The sequence below is a fragment of the Meles meles genome, chromosome 14, assembly GCF_922984935.1.
Source record: "Meles meles chromosome 14, mMelMel3.1 paternal haplotype, whole genome shotgun sequence".
In the NCBI taxonomy this organism is placed as follows: domain Eukaryota; kingdom Metazoa; phylum Chordata; class Mammalia; order Carnivora; family Mustelidae; genus Meles; species Meles meles.
Genome location: NC_060079.1, coordinates 41,360 through 60,863, shown reverse-complemented (window position 1 = coordinate 60,863; position 19,504 = coordinate 41,360).

Here is a 19,504-nt window from a genome sequence, read left to right as displayed (position 1 = left end):
GAGGAAAGACCTTAGAACAGGGGCGGACTAGAGGCCTGTTGGCTACACCGAGTTGAGTTCCAGGGAAGCCCCTTAGGCTCCCCAAACCTACAAACGCAGGGAGGACGAACACTACAAGAGGGCAGTGTTTTCCCAGTTGCGGAAAGGTGTTAGAACAAAGGCGGACTCTAAGGCAGGTTGGAGACTCTGAGTGAAGTGCTCGCCAATGCGCCTCTACGCCAAGTTGCAAGCTCTGAGTAAAGTGCAGGCTAAGGCCCTTCTGCTTCCAAAACGTAGAAACGCTCTGAAGGCCAAGAGGCCTATGCGGCCGTGTGTTCCCATTGCAGGAAAGAACTTAGAACCAAGGCCGACTAGAAGGCAGTTGGAGCTTCTGAGTTAAGTTGCCCGTCCAGTCCCTTGGGCTGCAAAGCGTGTCATCGCGCTTCAGGTGAAGTCTCCTCAGTGGCAGTGTGTTCCCAAGTGAAGGGAAGACTTGAGAAGAAGGGCGTACTAGAAGCTTGTTGGATACTCCGAGTAAAGGGCACGCAAAGACGCTGCGGCTTCCAAAACGTGAACGCGACCTTCAAGGGAGGATTCCCAAAGGGCAGTTTGCTCCCGGCTGTGGAAAGAAGTTGGAACCTGGGGCGCACCCTAGGCAAGTTGCACACTGCGAGTTAAGTGCAGGCCCAGACCCTTAGGCTTCCACAACGTAAACTCGTCCTGAAGTCAAGTTTCCTATGGGGCAGCGTGTTCCCTGCTGCGGAAAGAAGTTAGAACAAGGCCGCACTGGAGGCAAGTTGGACACTCTCAGGGCAGGGCACCCTAGGTCCCCTTTTGCTTCCAAAACGTATCATCGCTCCTAAGGTGACGTCTCCTGGGGGGGGGGGGCGTGAGATCCCAGGGGAGGAAAGACCTTAGAACAGGGGCGGACTAGAGGCCTGTTGGCTACACCGAGTTGAGTTCCAGGGAAGCCCCTTAGGCTCCCCAAACCTACAAACGCAGCGAAGACGAACACTACTAGAGGGCAGTGTTTTCCCAGTTGCGGAAAGGTGTTAGAACAAAGGGGGACTCTCAGGCAGGTTGGAGACTCTGAGTGAAGTGCTCGCCAATGCGCCTCTACGCCAAGTTGCAAGCTCTGAGTAAAGTGCAGGCTAAGGCCCTTCTGCTTCCAAAACGTAGAAACGCTCTGAAGGCCAAGAGGCCTATGCGGCCGTGTGTTCCCATTGCAGGAAAGAACTTAGAACCAAGGCCGACTAGAAGGCAGTTGGAGCTTCTGAGTTAAGTTGCCCGTCCAGTCCCTTGGGCTGCAAAGCGTGTCATCGCGCTTCAGGTGAAGTCTCCTCAGTGGCAGTGTGTTCCCAAGTGAAGGGAGGACTTGAGAAGAAAGGCGTACAAGAAGCTTGTTGGATACTCCGAGTAAAGGGCACGCAAAGACGCTGCGGCTTCCAAAACGTGAACGCGACCTTCAAGGGAGGATTCCCAAAGGGCAGTTTGCTCCCGGCTGTGGAAAGAAGTTGGAACCTGGGGCGCACCCTAGGCAAGTTGCACACTGCGAGTTAAGTGCAGGCCCAGACCCTTAGGCTTCCACAACGTAAACTCGACCTGAAGTCAAGTTTCCTATGGGGCAGCGTGTTCCCTGCTGCGGAAAGAAGTTAGAGCAAGGCCGCACTGGAGGCAAGTTGGACACTCTCAGGGCAGGGCACCCCAGGTCCCCTTTTGATTCCAAAACGTATCATCGCTCCTAAGGTGACGTCTCCTGGGGGTGGGGGGGCGTGAGATCCCAGGGGAGGAAAGACCTTAGAACAGGGGCGGACTAGAGGCCTGTTGGCTACACCGAGTTGAGTTCCAGGGAAGGCCCTTAGGATCCCCAAACCTACAAACGCAGCGAAGACGAACACTACAAGAGGGCAGTATTTTCCCAGTTGCGGAAAGGTGTTAGAACAAAGGGGGACTCTAAGGCAGGTTGGAGACTCTGAGTGAAGTGTTCGCCAATGCGCCTCTACGCCAAGTTGCAAGCTCTGAGTAAAGTGCAGGCTAAGGCCCTTCTGCTTCCAAAATGTAGAAACGCTCTGAAGGCCAAGAGGCCTATGCGGCCGTGTGTTCCCATTGCAGGAAAGAACTTAGAACCAAGGCCGACTAGAAGGCAGTTGGAGCTTCTGAGTTAAGTTGCCCGTCCAGTCCCTTGGGCTGCAAAGCGTGTCATCACGCTTCAGGTGAAGTCTCCTCAGTGGCAGTGTGTTCCCAAGTGAAGGGAAGACTTGAGAAGAAGGGCGTACTAGAAGCTTGTTGGATACTCCGAGTTAAGGGCGCGCAAAGACGCTGCGGCTTCCAAAACGTGAACGCGACCTTCAAGGGAGGATTCCCAAAGGGCAGTTTGCTCCCGGCTGTGGAAAGAAGTTGGAACCTGGGGCGCACCCTAGGCAAGTTGCACACTGCGATTTAAGTGCAGGCCCAGACCCTTAGGCTTCCACAACGTAAACTCGACCTGAAGTCAAGTTTCCTGTGGGGCAGCGTGTTCCCTGCTGTGGAAAGAAGTTAGAACAAGGCCGCACAGGAGGCAAGTTGGACACTCTCAGGGCAGGGCACCCCAGGTCCCCTTTTGCTTCCAAAACGTATCATCGCTCCTAAGGTGACGTCTCCTGGGGGGGGGCGTGAGATCCCAGGGGAGGAAAGACCTTAGAACAGGGGCGGACTAGAGGCCTGTTGGCTACAACGAGTTGAGTTCCAGGGAAGCCCCTTAGGCTCCCCAAACCTACAAACGCAGGGAGGACGAACACTAAAAGAGGGCAGTGTTTTCCCAGTTGCGGAAAGGTGTTAGAACAAAGGCGGACTCTAAGGCAGGTTGGAGACTCTGAGTGAAGTGCTCGCCAATGCGCCTCTACGCCAAGTTGCAAGCTCTGAGTAAAGTGCAGGCTAAGGCCCTTCTGCTTCCAAAACGTAGAAACGCTCTGAAGGCCAAGAGGCCTATGCGGCCGTGTGTTCCCATTGCAGGAAAGAACTTAGAACCAAGGCCGACTAGAAGGCAGTTGGAGCTTCTGAGTTAAGTTGCCCGTCCAGTCCCTTGGGCTGCAAAGCGTGTCATCGCGCTTCAGGTGAAGTCTCCTCAGTGGCAGTGTGTTCCCAAGTGAAGGGAAGACTTGAGAAGAAGGGCGTACTAGAAGCTTGTTGGATACTCCGAGTAAAGGGCACGCAAAGACGCTGCGGCTTCCAAAACGTGAACGCGACCTTCAAGGGAGGATTCCCAAAGGGCAGTTTGCTCCCGGCTGTGGAAAGAAGTTGGAACCTGGGGCCCACCCTAGGCAAGTTGCACACTGCGAGTTAAGTGCAGGCCCAGACCCTTAGGCTTTCACAACGTAAACTCGACCTGAAGTCAAGTTTCCTATGGGGCAGCGTGTTCCCTGCTGTGGAAAGAAGTTAGAACAATGCCGCACTGGAGGCAAGTTGGACACTCTCAGGGAAGGGCACCCCAGGTCCCCTTTTGCTTCCAAAACGTATCATCGCTCCTAAGGTGACGTCTCCTGGGGGGTGGGGCGAGAGATCCCAGGGGAGGAAAGACCTTAGAACAGGGGCGGACTAGAGGCCTGTTGGGTACACCGAGTTGAGTTCCAGGGAAGCCCCTTAGTCTCCCCAAACCTACAAACGCAGCGAAGACGAACACTACAAGAGGGCAGTGTTTACCCAGTTGCGGAAAGGTGTTAGAACAAAGGCGGACTCTAAGGCAGGTTGGAGACTCTGAGTGAAGTGCTCGCCAATGCGCCTCTATGCCAAGTTGCAAGCTCTGAGTAAAGTGCAGGCTAAGGCCCTTCTGCTTCCAAAACGTAGAAACGCTCTGAAGGCCAAGAGGCCTATGCGGCCGTGTGTTCCCATTGCAGGAAAGAACTTAGAACCAAGGCCGACTAGAAGGCAGTTGGAGCTTCTGAGTTAAGTTGCCCGTCCAGTCCCTTGGGCTGCAAAGCGTGTCATCGCGCTTCAGGTGAAGTCTCCTCAGTGGCAGTGTGTTCCCAAGTGAAGGGAAGACTTGAGAAGAAGGGCGTACTAGAAGCTTGTTGGATACTCCGAGTAAAGGGCACGCAAAGATGCTGCGGCTTCCAAAACGTGAACGCCACCTTCAAGGGAGGATTCCCAAAGGGCAGTTTGCTCCCGGCTCTGGAAAGAAGTTGGAACCTGGGGCGCACCCTAGGCAAGTTGCACACTGCGAGTTAAGTGCAGGCCCAGACCCTTAGGCTTCCACAACGTAAACTCGACCTGAAGTCAAGTTTCCTATGGGGCAGCGTGTTCCCTGCTGCGGAAAGAAGTTAGAGCAAGGCCGCACTGGAGGCAAGTTGGACACTCTCAGGGCAGGGCACCCCAGGTCCCCTTTTGCTTCCAAAACGTATCATCGCTCCTAAGGTGACGTCTCCTGGGGGGGGGGGCCTGAGATCCCAAGGGAGGAAAGACCTTAGAACAGGGGCGGACTAGAGGCCTGTTGGCTACACCGAGTTGAGTTCCAGGGAAGCCCCTTAGGCTCCCCAAACCTACAAACGCAGGGAGGACGAACACTACAAGAGGGCAGTGTTTTCCCAGTTGCGGAAAGGTGTTAGAACAAAGGCGGACTCTAAGGCAGGTTGGAGACTCTGAGTGAAGTGCTCGCCAATGCGCCTCTACGCCAAGTTGCAAGCTCTGAGTAAAGTGCAGGCTAAGGCCCTTCTGCTTCCAAAACGTAGAAACGCTCTGAAGGCCAAGAGGCCTATGCGGCCGTGTGTTCCCATTGCAGGAAAGAACTTAGAACCAAGGCCGACTAGAAGGCAGTTGGAGCTTCTGAGTTAAGTTGCCCGTCCAGTCCCTTGGGCTGCAAAGCGTGTCATCGCGCTTCAGGTGAAGTCTCCTCAGTGGCAGTGTGTTCCCAAGTGAAGGGAAGACTTGAGAAGAAGGGCGTACTAGAAGCTTGTTGGATACTCCGAGTAAAGGGCACGCAAAGACGCTGCGGCTTCCAAAACGTGAACGCGACCTTCAAGGGAGGATTCCCAAAGGGCAGTTTGCTCCCGGCTGTGGAAAGAAGTTGGAACCTGGGGCGCACCCTAGGCAAGTTGCACACTGCGAGTTAAGTGCAGGCCCAGACCCTTAGGCTTCCACAACGTAAACTCGTCCTGAAGTCAAGTTTCCTATGGGGCAGCGTGTTCCCTGCTGCGGAAAGAAGTTAGAACAAGGCCGCACTGGAGGCAAGTTGGACACTCTCAGGGCAGGGCACCCTAGGTCCCCTTTTGCTTCCAAAACGTATCATCGCTCCTAAGGTGACGTCTCCTGGGGGGGGGGGGCGTGAGATCCCAGGGGAGGAAAGACCTTAGAACAGGGGCGGACTAGAGGCCTGTTGGCTACACCGAGTTGAGTTCCAGGGAAGCCCCTTAGGCTCCCCAAACCTACAAACGCAGCGAAGACGAACACTACTAGAGGGCAGTGTTTTCCCAGTTGCGGAAAGGTGTTAGAACAAAGGGGGACTCTCAGGCAGGTTGGAGACTCTGAGTGAAGTGCTCGCCAATGCGCCTCTACGCCAAGTTGCAAGCTCTGAGTAAAGTGCAGGCTAAGGCCCTTCTGCTTCCAAAACGTAGAAACGCTCTGAAGGCCAAGAGGCCTATGCGGCCGTGTGTTCCCATTGCAGGAAAGAACTTAGAACCAAGGCCGACTAGAAGGCAGTTGGAGCTTCTGAGTTAAGTTGCCCGTCCAGTCCCTTGGGCTGCAAAGCGTGTCATCGCGCTTCAGGTGAAGTCTCCTCAGTGGCAGTGTGTTCCCAAGTGAAGGGAGGACTTGAGAAGAAAGGCGTACAAGAAGCTTGTTGGATACTCCGAGTAAAGGGCACGCAAAGACGCTGCGGCTTCCAAAACGTGAACGCGACCTTCAAGGGAGGATTCCCAAAGGGCAGTTTGCTCCCGGCTGTGGAAAGAAGTTGGAACCTGGGGCGCACCCTAGGCAAGTTGCACACTGCGAGTTAAGTGCAGGCCCAGACCCTTAGGCTTCCACAACGTAAACTCGACCTGAAGTGAAGTTTCCTATGGGGCAGCGTGTTCCCTGCTGCGGAAAGAAGTTAGAGCAAGGCCGCACTGGAGGCAAGTTGGACACTCTCAGGGCAGGGCACCCCAGGTCCCCTTTTGATTCCAAAACGTATCATCGCTCCTAAGGTGACGTCTCCTGGGGGTGGGGGGGCGTGAGATCCCAGGGGAGGAAAGACCTTAGAACAGGGGCGGACTAGAGGCCTGTTGGCTACACCGAGTTGAGTTCCAGGGAAGGCCCTTAGGATCCCCAAACCTACAAACGCAGCGAAGACGAACACTACAAGAGGGCAGTATTTTCCCAGTTGCGGAAAGGTGTTAGAACAAAGGGGGACTCTAAGGCAGGTTGGAGACTCTGAGTGAAGTGTTCGCCAATGCGCCTCTACGCCAAGTTGCAAGCTCTGAGTAAAGTGCAGGCTAAGGCCCTTCTGCTTCCAAAATGTAGAAACGCTCTGAAGGCCAAGAGGCCTATGCGGCCGTGTGTTCCCATTGCAGGAAAGAACTTAGAACCAAGGCCGACTAGAAGGCAGTTGGAGCTTCTGAGTTAAGTTGCCCGTCCAGTCCCTTGGGCTGCAAAGCGTGTCATCACGCTTCAGGTGAAGTCTCCTCAGTGGCAGTGTGTTCCCAAGTGAAGGGAAGACTTGAGAAGAAGGGCGTACTAGAAGCTTGTTGGATACTCCGAGTTAAGGGCGCGCAAAGACGCTGCGGCTTCCAAAACGTGAACGCGACCTTCAAGGGAGGATTCCCAAAGGGCAGTTTGCTCCCGGCTGTGGAAAGAAGTTGGAACCTGGGGCGCACCCTAGGCAAGTTGCACACTGCGATTTAAGTGCAGGCCCAGACCCTTAGGCTTCCACAACGTAAACTCGACCTGAAGTCAAGTTTCCTGTGGGGCAGCGTGTTCCCTGCTGTGGAAAGAAGTTAGAACAAGGCCGCACAGGAGGCAAGTTGGACACTCTCAGGGCAGGGCACCCCAGGTCCCCTTTTGCTTCCAAAACGTATCATCGCTCCTAAGGTGACGTCTCCTGGGGGGGGGCGTGAGATCCCAGGGGAGGAAAGACCTTAGAACAGGGGCGGACTAGAGGCCTGTTGGCTACAACGAGTTGAGTTCCAGGGAAGCCCCTTAGGCTCCCCAAACCTACAAACGCAGGGAGGACGAACACTAAAAGAGGGCAGTGTTTTCCCAGTTGCGGAAAGGTGTTAGAACAAAGGCGGACTCTAAGGCAGGTTGGAGACTCTGAGTGAAGTGCTCGCCAATGCGCCTCTACGCCAAGTTGCAAGCTCTGAGTAAAGTGCAGGCTAAGGCCCTTCTGCTTCCAAAACGTAGAAACGCTCTGAAGGCCAAGAGGCCTATGCGGCCGTGTGTTCCCATTGCAGGAAAGAACTTAGAACCAAGGCCGACTAGAAGGCAGTTGGAGCTTCTGAGTTAAGTTGCCCGTCCAGTCCCTTGGGCTGCAAAGCGTGTCATCGCGCTTCAGGTGAAGTCTCCTCAGTGGCAGTGTGTTCCCAAGTGAAGGGAAGACTTGAGAAGAAGGGCGTACTAGAAGCTTGTTGGATACTCCGAGTAAAGGGCACGCAAAGACGCTGCGGCTTCCAAAACGTGAACGCGACCTTCAAGGGAGGATTCCCAAAGGGCAGTTTGCTCCCGGCTGTGGAAAGAAGTTGGAACCTGGGGCCCACCCTAGGCAAGTTGCACACTGCGAGTTAAGTGCAGGCCCAGACCCTTAGGCTTTCACAACGTAAACTCGACCTGAAGTCAAGTTTCCTATGGGGCAGCGTGTTCCCTGCTGTGGAAAGAAGTTAGAACAATGCCGCACTGGAGGCAAGTTGGACACTCTCAGGGAAGGGCACCCCAGGTCCCCTTTTGCTTCCAAAACGTATCATCGCTCCTAAGGTGACGTCTCCTGGGGGGTGGGGCGAGAGATCCCAGGGGAGGAAAGACCTTAGAACAGGGGCGGACTAGAGGCCTGTTGGGTACACCGAGTTGAGTTCCAGGGAAGCCCCTTAGTCTCCCCAAACCTACAAACGCAGCGAAGACGAACACTACAAGAGGGCAGTGTTTACCCAGTTGCGGAAAGGTGTTAGAACAAAGGCGGACTCTAAGGCAGGTTGGAGACTCTGAGTGAAGTGCTCGCCAATGCGCCTCTATGCCAAGTTGCAAGCTCTGAGTAAAGTGCAGGCTAAGGCCCTTCTGCTTCCAAAACGTAGAAACGCTCTGAAGGCCAAGAGGCCTATGCGGCCGTGTGTTCCCATTGCAGGAAAGAACTTAGAACCAAGGCCGACTAGAAGGCAGTTGGAGCTTCTGAGTTAAGTTGCCCGTCCAGTCCCTTGGGCTGCAAAGCGTGTCATCGCGCTTCAGGTGAAGTCTCCTCAGTGGCAGTGTGTTCCCAAGTGAAGGGAAGACTTGAGAAGAAGGGCGTACTAGAAGCTTGTTGGATACTCCGAGTAAAGGGCACGCAAAGATGCTGCGGCTTCCAAAACGTGAACGCCACCTTCAAGGGAGGATTCCCAAAGGGCAGTTTGCTCCCGGCTCTGGAAAGAAGTTGGAACCTGGGGCGCACCCTAGGCAAGTTGCACACTGCGAGTTAAGTGCAGGCCCAGACCCTTAGGCTTCCACAACGTAAACTCGACCTGAAGTCAAGTTTCCTATGGGGCAGCGTGTTCCCTGCTGCGGAAAGAAGTTAGAGCAAGGCCGCACTGGAGGCAAGTTGGACACTCTCAGGGCAGGGCACCCCAGGTCCCCTTTTGCTTCCAAAACGTATCATCGCTCCTAAGGTGACGTCTCCTGGGGGGGGGGGGCCTGAGATCCCAAGGGAGGAAAGACCTTAGAACAGGGGCGGACTAGAGGCCTGTTGGCTACACCGAGTTGAGTTCCAGGGAAGCCCCTTAGGCTCCCCAAACCTACAAACGCAGGGAGGACGAACACTACAAGAGGGCAGTGTTTTCCCAGTTGCGGAAAGGTGTTAGAACAAAGGCGGACTCTAAGGCAGGTTGGAGACTCTGAGTGAAGTGCTCGCCAATGCGCCTCTACGCCAAGTTGCAAGCTCTGAGTAAAGTGCAGGCTAAGGCCCTTCTGCTTCCAAAACGTAGAAACGCTCTGAAGGCCAAGAGGCCTATGCGGCCGTGTGTTCCCATTGCAGGAAAGAACTTAGAACCAAGGCCGACTAGAAGGCAGTTGGAGCTTCTGAGTTAAGTTGCCCGTCCAGTCCCTTGGGCTGCAAAGCGTGTCATCGCGCTTCAGGTGAAGTCTCCTCAGTGGCAGTGTGTTCCCAAGTGAAGGGAAGACTTGAGAAGAAGGGCGTACTAGAAGCTTGTTGGATACTCCGAGTAAAGGGCACGCAAAGACGCTGCGGCTTCCAAAACGTGAACGCGACCTTCAAGGGAGGATTCCCAAAGGGCAGTTTGCTCCCGGCTGTGGAAAGAAGTTGGAACCTGGGGCGCACCCTAGGCAAGTTGCACACTGCGAGTTAAGTGCAGGCCCAGACCCTTAGGCTTCCACAACGTAAACTCGTCCTGAAGTCAAGTTTCCTATGGGGCAGCGTGTTCCCTGCTGCGGAAAGAAGTTAGAACAAGGCCGCACTGGAGGCAAGTTGGACACTCTCAGGGCAGGGCACCCTAGGTCCCCTTTTGCTTCCAAAACGTATCATCGCTCCTAAGGTGACGTCTCCTGGGGGGGGGGGGCGTGAGATCCCAGGGGAGGAAAGACCTTAGAACAGGGGCGGACTAGAGGCCTGTTGGCTACACCGAGTTGAGTTCCAGGGAAGCCCCTTAGGCTCCCCAAACCTACAAACGCAGCGAAGACGAACACTACTAGAGGGCAGTGTTTTCCCAGTTGCGGAAAGGTGTTAGAACAAAGGGGGACTCTCAGGCAGGTTGGAGACTCTGAGTGAAGTGCTCGCCAATGCGCCTCTACGCCAAGTTGCAAGCTCTGAGTAAAGTGCAGGCTAAGGCCCTTCTGCTTCCAAAACGTAGAAACGCTCTGAAGGCCAAGAGGCCTATGCGGCCGTGTGTTCCCATTGCAGGAAAGAACTTAGAACCAAGGCCGACTAGAAGGCAGTTGGAGCTTCTGAGTTAAGTTGCCCGTCCAGTCCCTTGGGCTGCAAAGCGTGTCATCGCGCTTCAGGTGAAGTCTCCTCAGTGGCAGTGTGTTCCCAAGTGAAGGGAGGACTTGAGAAGAAAGGCGTACAAGAAGCTTGTTGGATACTCCGAGTAAAGGGCACGCAAAGACGCTGCGGCTTCCAAAACGTGAACGCGACCTTCAAGGGAGGATTCCCAAAGGGCAGTTTGCTCCCGGCTGTGGAAAGAAGTTGGAACCTGGGGCGCACCCTAGGCAAGTTGCACACTGCGAGTTAAGTGCAGGCCCAGACCCTTAGGCTTCCACAACGTAAACTCGACCTGAAGTCAAGTTTCCTATGGGGCAGCGTGTTCCCTGCTGCGGAAAGAAGTTAGAGCAAGGCCGCACTGGAGGCAAGTTGGACACTCTCAGGGCAGGGCACCCCAGGTCCCCTTTTGATTCCAAAACGTATCATCGCTCCTAAGGTGACGTCTCCTGGGGGTGGGGGGGCGTGAGATCCCAGGGGAGGAAAGACCTTAGAACAGGGGCGGACTAGAGGCCTGTTGGCTACACCGAGTTGAGTTCCAGGGAAGGCCCTTAGGATCCCCAAACCTACAAACGCAGCGAAGACGAACACTACAAGAGGGCAGTATTTTCCCAGTTGCGGAAAGGTGTTAGAACAAAGGGGGACTCTAAGGCAGGTTGGAGACTCTGAGTGAAGTGTTCGCCAATGCGCCTCTACGCCAAGTTGCAAGCTCTGAGTAAAGTGCAGGCTAAGGCCCTTCTGCTTCCAAAATGTAGAAACGCTCTGAAGGCCAAGAGGCCTATGCGGCCGTGTGTTCCCATTGCAGGAAAGAACTTAGAACCAAGGCCGACTAGAAGGCAGTTGGAGCTTCTGAGTTAAGTTGCCCGTCCAGTCCCTTGGGCTGCAAAGCGTGTCATCACGCTTCAGGTGAAGTCTCCTCAGTGGCAGTGTGTTCCCAAGTGAAGGGAAGACTTGAGAAGAAGGGCGTACTAGAAGCTTGTTGGATACTCCGAGTTAAGGGCGCGCAAAGACGCTGCGGCTTCCAAAACGTGAACGCGACCTTCAAGGGAGGATTCCCAAAGGGCAGTTTGCTCCCGGCTGTGGAAAGAAGTTGGAACCTGGGGCGCACCCTAGGCAAGTTGCACACTGCGATTTAAGTGCAGGCCCAGACCCTTAGGCTTCCACAACGTAAACTCGACCTGAAGTCAAGTTTCCTGTGGGGCAGCGTGTTCCCTGCTGTGGAAAGAAGTTAGAACAAGGCCGCACAGGAGGCAAGTTGGACACTCTCAGGGCAGGGCACCCCAGGTCCCCTTTTGCTTCCAAAACGTATCATCGCTCCTAAGGTGACGTCTCCTGGGGGGGGGCGTGAGATCCCAGGGGAGGAAAGACCTTAGAACAGGGGCGGACTAGAGGCCTGTTGGCTACAACGAGTTGAGTTCCAGGGAAGCCCCTTAGGCTCCCCAAACCTACAAACGCAGGGAGGACGAACACTAAAAGAGGGCAGTGTTTTCCCAGTTGCGGAAAGGTGTTAGAACAAAGGCGGACTCTAAGGCAGGTTGGAGACTCTGAGTGAAGTGCTCGCCAATGCGCCTCTACGCCAAGTTGCAAGCTCTGAGTAAAGTGCAGGCTAAGGCCCTTCTGCTTCCAAAACGTAGAAACGCTCTGAAGGCCAAGAGGCCTATGCGGCCGTGTGTTCCCATTGCAGGAAAGAACTTAGAACCAAGGCCGACTAGAAGGCAGTTGGAGCTTCTGAGTTAAGTTGCCCGTCCAGTCCCTTGGGCTGCAAAGCGTGTCATCGCGCTTCAGGTGAAGTCTCCTCAGTGGCAGTGTGTTCCCAAGTGAAGGGAAGACTTGAGAAGAAGGGCGTACTAGAAGCTTGTTGGATACTCCGAGTAAAGGGCACGCAAAGACGCTGCGGCTTCCAAAACGTGAACGCGACCTTCAAGGGAGGATTCCCAAAGGGCAGTTTGCTCCCGGCTGTGGAAAGAAGTTGGAACCTGGGGCCCACCCTAGGCAAGTTGCACACTGCGAGTTAAGTGCAGGCCCAGACCCTTAGGCTTTCACAACGTAAACTCGACCTGAAGTCAAGTTTCCTATGGGGCAGCGTGTTCCCTGCTGTGGAAAGAAGTTAGAACAATGCCGCACTGGAGGCAAGTTGGACACTCTCAGGGAAGGGCACCCCAGGTCCCCTTTTGCTTCCAAAACGTATCATCGCTCCTAAGGTGACGTCTCCTGGGGGGTGGGGCGAGAGATCCCAGGGGAGGAAAGACCTTAGAACAGGGGCGGACTAGAGGCCTGTTGGGTACACCGAGTTGAGTTCCAGGGAAGCCCCTTAGTCTCCCCAAACCTACAAACGCAGCGAAGACGAACACTACAAGAGGGCAGTGTTTACCCAGTTGCGGAAAGGTGTTAGAACAAAGGCGGACTCTAAGGCAGGTTGGAGACTCTGAGTGAAGTGCTCGCCAATGCGCCTCTATGCCAAGTTGCAAGCTCTGAGTAAAGTGCAGGCTAAGGCCCTTCTGCTTCCAAAACGTAGAAACGCTCTGAAGGCCAAGAGGCCTATGCGGCCGTGTGTTCCCATTGCAGGAAAGAACTTAGAACCAAGGCCGACTAGAAGGCAGTTGGAGCTTCTGAGTTAAGTTGCCCGTCCAGTCCCTTGGGCTGCAAAGCGTGTCATCGCGCTTCAGGTGAAGTCTCCTCAGTGGCAGTGTGTTCCCAAGTGAAGGGAAGACTTGAGAAGAAGGGCGTACTAGAAGCTTGTTGGATACTCCGAGTAAAGGGCACGCAAAGATGCTGCGGCTTCCAAAACGTGAACGCCACCTTCAAGGGAGGATTCCCAAAGGGCAGTTTGCTCCCGGCTCTGGAAAGAAGTTGGAACCTGGGGCGCACCCTAGGCAAGTTGCACACTGCGAGTTAAGTGCAGGCCCAGACCCTTAGGCTTCCACAACGTAAACTCGACCTGAAGTCAAGTTTCCTATGGGGCAGCGTGTTCCCTGCTGCGGAAAGAAGTTAGAGCAAGGCCGCACTGGAGGCAAGTTGGACACTCTCAGGGCAGGGCACCCCAGGTCCCCTTTTGCTTCCAAAACGTATCATCGCTCCTAAGGTGACGTCTCCTGGGGGGGGGGGCCTGAGATCCCAAGGGAGGAAAGACCTTAGAACAGGGGCGGACTAGAGGCCTGTTGGCTACACCGAGTTGAGTTCCAGGGAAGCCCCTTAGGCTCCCCAAACCTACAAACGCAGGGAGGACGAACACTACAAGAGGGCAGTGTTTTCCCAGTTGCGGAAAGGTGTTAGAACAAAGGCGGACTCTAAGGCAGGTTGGAGACTCTGAGTGAAGTGCTCGCCAATGCGCCTCTACGCCAAGTTGCAAGCTCTGAGTAAAGTGCAGGCTAAGGCCCTTCTGCTTCCAAAACGTAGAAACGCTCTGAAGGCCAAGAGGCCTATGCGGCCGTGTGTTCCCATTGCAGGAAAGAACTTAGAACCAAGGCCGACTAGAAGGCAGTTGGAGCTTCTGAGTTAAGTTGCCCGTCCAGTCCCTTGGGCTGCAAAGCGTGTCATCGCGCTTCAGGTGAAGTCTCCTCAGTGGCAGTGTGTTCCCAAGTGAAGGGAAGACTTGAGAAGAAGGGCGTACTAGAAGCTTGTTGGATACTCCGAGTAAAGGGCACGCAAAGACGCTGCGGCTTCCAAAACGTGAACGCGACCTTCAAGGGAGGATTCCCAAAGGGCAGTTTGCTCCCGGCTGTGGAAAGAAGTTGGAACCTGGGGCGCACCCTAGGCAAGTTGCACACTGCGAGTTAAGTGCAGGCCCAGACCCTTAGGCTTCCACAACGTAAACTCGTCCTGAAGTCAAGTTTCCTATGGGGCAGCGTGTTCCCTGCTGCGGAAAGAAGTTAGAACAAGGCCGCACTGGAGGCAAGTTGGACACTCTCAGGGCAGGGCACCCTAGGTCCCCTTTTGCTTCCAAAACGTATCATCGCTCCTAAGGTGACGTCTCCTGGGGGGGGGGGGCGTGAGATCCCAGGGGAGGAAAGACCTTAGAACAGGGGCGGACTAGAGGCCTGTTGGCTACACCGAGTTGAGTTCCAGGGAAGCCCCTTAGGCTCCCCAAACCTACAAACGCAGCGAAGACGAACACTACTAGAGGGCAGTGTTTTCCCAGTTGCGGAAAGGTGTTAGAACAAAGGGGGACTCTCAGGCAGGTTGGAGACTCTGAGTGAAGTGCTCGCCAATGCGCCTCTACGCCAAGTTGCAAGCTCTGAGTAAAGTGCAGGCTAAGGCCCTTCTGCTTCCAAAACGTAGAAACGCTCTGAAGGCCAAGAGGCCTATGCGGCCGTGTGTTCCCATTGCAGGAAAGAACTTAGAACCAAGGCCGACTAGAAGGCAGTTGGAGCTTCTGAGTTAAGTTGCCCGTCCAGTCCCTTGGGCTGCAAAGCGTGTCATCGCGCTTCAGGTGAAGTCTCCTCAGTGGCAGTGTGTTCCCAAGTGAAGGGAGGACTTGAGAAGAAAGGCGTACAAGAAGCTTGTTGGATACTCCGAGTAAAGGGCACGCAAAGACGCTGCGGCTTCCAAAACGTGAACGCGACCTTCAAGGGAGGATTCCCAAAGGGCAGTTTGCTCCCGGCTGTGGAAAGAAGTTGGAACCTGGGGCGCACCCTAGGCAAGTTGCACACTGCGAGTTAAGTGCAGGCCCAGACCCTTAGGCTTCCACAACGTAAACTCGACCTGAAGTCAAGTTTCCTATGGGGCAGCGTGTTCCCTGCTGCGGAAAGAAGTTAGAGCAAGGCCGCACTGGAGGCAAGTTGGACACTCTCAGGGCAGGGCACCCCAGGTCCCCTTTTGATTCCAAAACGTATCATCGCTCCTAAGGTGACGTCTCCTGGGGGTGGGGGGGCGTGAGATCCCAGGGGAGGAAAGACCTTAGAACAGGGGCGGACTAGAGGCCTGTTGGCTACACCGAGTTGAGTTCCAGGGAAGGCCCTTAGGATCCCCAAACCTACAAACGCAGCGAAGACGAACACTACAAGAGGGCAGTATTTTCCCAGTTGCGGAAAGGTGTTAGAACAAAGGGGGACTCTAAGGCAGGTTGGAGACTCTGAGTGAAGTGTTCGCCAATGCGCCTCTACGCCAAGTTGCAAGCTCTGAGTAAAGTGCAGGCTAAGGCCCTTCTGCTTCCAAAATGTAGAAACGCTCTGAAGGCCAAGAGGCCTATGCGGCCGTGTGTTCCCATTGCAGGAAAGAACTTAGAACCAAGGCCGACTAGAAGGCAGTTGGAGCTTCTGAGTTAAGTTGCCCGTCCAGTCCCTTGGGCTGCAAAGCGTGTCATCACGCTTCAGGTGAAGTCTCCTCAGTGGCAGTGTGTTCCCAAGTGAAGGGAAGACTTGAGAAGAAGGGCGTACTAGAAGCTTGTTGGATACTCCGAGTTAAGGGCGCGCAAAGACGCTGCGGCTTCCAAAACGTGAACGCGACCTTCAAGGGAGGATTCCCAAAGGGCAGTTTGCTCCCGGCTGTGGAAAGAAGTTGGAACCTGGGGCGCACCCTAGGCAAGTTGCACACTGCGATTTAAGTGCAGGCCCAGACCCTTAGGCTTCCACAACGTAAACTCGACCTGAAGTCAAGTTTCCTGTGGGGCAGCGTGTTCCCTGCTGTGGAAAGAAGTTAGAACAAGGCCGCACAGGAGGCAAGTTGGACACTCTCAGGGCAGGGCACCCCAGGTCCCCTTTTGCTTCCAAAACGTATCATCGCTCCTAAGGTGACGTCTCCTGGGGGGGGGCGTGAGATCCCAGGGGAGGAAAGACCTTAGAACAGGGGCGGACTAGAGGCCTGTTGGCTACACCGAGTTGAGTTCCAGGGAAGCCCCTTAGGCTCCCCAAACCTACAAACGCAGGGAGGACGAACACTACAAGAGGGCAGTGTTTTCCCAGTTGCGGAAAGGTGTTAGAACAAAGGCGGACTCTAAGGCAGGTTGGAGACTCTGAGTGAAGTGCTCGCCAATGCGCCTCTACGCCAAGTTGCAAGCTCTGAGTAAAGTGCAGGCTAAGGCCCTTCTGCTTCCAAAACGTAGAAACGCTCTGAAGGCCAAGAGGCCTATGCGGCCGTGTGTTCCCATTGCAGGAAAGAACTTAGAACCAAGGCCGACTAGAAGGCAGTTGGAGCTTCTGAGTTAAGTTGCCCGTCCAGTCCCTTGGGCTGCAAAGCGTGTCATCGCGCTTCAGGTGAAGTCTCCTCAGTGGCAGTGTGTTCCCAAGTGAAGGGAAGACTTGAGAAGAAGGGCGTACTAGAAGCTTGTTGGATACTCCGAGTAAAGGGCACGCAAAGACGCTGCGGCTTCCAAAACGTGAACGCGACCTTCAAGGGAGGATTCCCAAAGGGCAGTTTGCTCCCGGCTGTGGAAAGAATTTGGAACCTGGGGCGCACCCTAGGCAAGTTGCACACTGCGAGTTAAGTGCAGGCCCAGACCCTTAGGCTTCCACAACGTAAACTCGACCTGAACTCAAGTTTCCTATGGGGCAGCGTGTTCCCTGCTGCGGAAAGAAGTTAGAACAAGGCCGCACTGGAGGCAAGTTGGACACTCTCAGGGCAGGGCACCCTAGGTCCCCTTTTGCTTCCAAAACGTATCATCGCTCCTAAGGTGACGTCTCCTGGGGGGGGGGCGTGAGATCCCAGGGGAGGAAAGACCTTAGAACAGGGGCGGACTAGAGGCCTGTTGGCTACACCGAGTTGAGTTCCAGGGAAGCCCCTTAGGCTCCCCAAACCTACAAACGCAGCGAAGACGAACACTACTAGAGGGCAGTGTTTTCCCAGTTGCGGAAAGGTGCTAGAACAAAGGGGGACTCTCAGGCAGGTTGGAGACTCTGAGTGAAGTGCTCGCCAATGCGCCTCTACGCCAAGTTGCAAGCTCTGAGTAAAGTGCAGGCTAAGGCCCTTCTGCTTCCAAAACGTAGAAACGCTCTGAAGGCCAAGAGGCCTATGCGGCCGTGTGTTCCCATTGCAGGAAAGAACTTAGAACCAAGGCCGACTAGAAGGCAGTTGGAGCTTCTGAGTTAAGTTGCCCGTCCAGTCCCTTGGGCTGCAAAGCGTGTCATCGCGCTTCAGGTGAAGTCTCCTCAGTGGCAGTGTGTTCCCAAGTGAAGGGAGGACTTGAGAAGAAAGGCGTACAAGAAGCTTGTTGGATACTCCGAGTAAAGGGCACGCAAAGACGCTGCGGCTTCCAAAACGTGAACGCGACCTTCAAGGGAGGATTCCCAAAGGGCAGTTTGCTCCCGGCTGTGGAAAGAAGTTGGAACCTGGGGCGCACCCTAGGCAAGTTGCACACTGCGAGTTAAGTGCAGGCCCAGACCCTTAGGCTTCCACAACGTAAACTCGACCTGAAGTCAAGTTTCCTATGGGGCAGCGTGTTCCCTGCTGCGGAAAGAAGTTAGAGCAAGGCCGCACTGGAGGCAAGTTGGACACTCTCAGGGCAGGGCACCCCAGGTCCCCTTTTGATTCCAAAACGTATCATCGCTCCTAAGGTGACGTCTCCTGGGGGTGGGGGGGCGTGAGATCCCAGGGGAGGAAAGACCTTAGAACAGGGGCGGACTAGAGGCCTGTTGGCTACACCGAGTTGAGTTCCAGGGAAGGCCCTTAGGATCCCCAAACCTACAAACGCAGCGAAGACGAACACTACAAGAGGGCAGTATTTTCCCAGTTGCGGAAAGGTGTTAGAACAAAGGGGGACTCTAAGGCAGGTTGGAGACTCTGAGTGAAGTGCTCGCCAATGCGCCTCTACGCCAAGTTGCAAGCTCTGAGTAAAGTGCAGGCTAAGGCCCTTCTGCTTCCAAAATGTAGAAACGCTCTGAAGGCCAAGAGGCCTATGCGGCCGTGTGTTCCCATTGCAGGAAAGAACTTAGAACCAAGGCCGACTAGAAGGCAGTTGGAGCTTCTGAGTTAAGTTGCCCGTCCAGTCCCTTGGGCTGCAAAGCGTGTCATCACGCTTCAGGTGAAGTCTCCTCAGTGGCAGTGTGTTCCCAAGTGAAGGGAAGACTTGAGAAGAAGGGCGTACTAGAAGCTTGTTGGATACTCCGAGTTAAGGGCGCGCAAAGACGCTGCGGCTTCCAAAACGTGAACGCGACCTTCAAGGGAGGATTCCCAAAGGGCAGTTTGCTCCCGGCTGTGGAAAGAAGTTGGAACCTGGGGCGCACCCTAGGCAAGTTGCACACTGCGAGTTAAGTGCAGGCCCAGACCCTTAGGCTTCCACAACGTAAACTCGACCTGAAGTCAAGTTTCCTGTGGGGCAGCGTGTTCCCTGCTGTGGAAAGAAGTTAGAACAAGGCCGCACAGGAGGCAAGTTGGACACTCTCAGGGCAGGGCACCACAGGTCCCCTTTTGCTTCCAAAACGTATCATCGCTCCTAAGGTGACGTCTCCTGGGGGGGGGCGTGAGATCCCAGGGGAGGAAAGACCTTAGAACAGGGGCGGACTAGAGGCCTGTTGGCTACAACGAGTTGAGTTCCAGGGAAGCCCCTTAGGCTCCCCAAACCTACAAACGCAGGGAGGACGAACACTAAAAGAGGGCAGTGTTTTCCCAGTTGCGGAAAGGTGTTAGAACAAAGGCGGACTCTAAGGCAGGTTGGAGACTCTGAGTGAAGTGCTCGCCAATGCGCCTCTACGCCAAGTTGCAAGCTCTGAGTAAAGTGCAGGCTAAGGCCCTTCTGCTTCCAAAACGTAGAAACGCTCTGAAGGCCAAGAGGCCTATGCGGCCGTGTGTTCCCATTGCAGGAAAGAACTTAGAACCAAGGCCGACTAGAAGGCAGTTGGAGCTTCTGAGTTAAGTTGCCCGTCCAGTCCCTTGGGCTGCAAAGCGTGTCATCGCGCTTCAGGTGAAGTCTCCTCAGTGGCAGTGTGTTCCCAAGTGAAGGGAAGACTTGAGAAGAAGGGCGTACTAGAAGCTTGTTGGATACTCCGAGTAAAGGGCACGCAAAGACGCTGCGGCTTCCAAAACGTGAACGCGACCTTCAAGGGAGGATTCCCAAAGGGCAGTTTGCTCCCGGCTGTGGAAAGAAGTTGGAACCTGGGGCGCACCCTAGGCAAGTTGCACACTGCGAGATAAGTGCAGGCCCAGACCCTTAGGCTTCCACAACGTAAACTCGACCTGAACTCAAGTTTCCTATGGGGCAGCGTGTTCCCTGCTGTGGAAAGAAGTTAGAACAAGGCCGCACAGGAGGCAAGTTGGACACTCTCACGGCAGGGAACCCCAGGTCCCCTTTTGCTTCCAAAACGTATCATCGCTCCTAAGGTGAAGTCTCCTGGGGGGGGCGTGAGATCCCAGGGGAGGAAAGACCTTAGAACAGGGGCGGACTAGAGGCCTGTTGGCTACACCGAGTTGAGTTCCAGGGAAGCCCCTTAGGCTCCCCAAACCTACAAACGCAGCGAAGACGAACACTACTAGAGG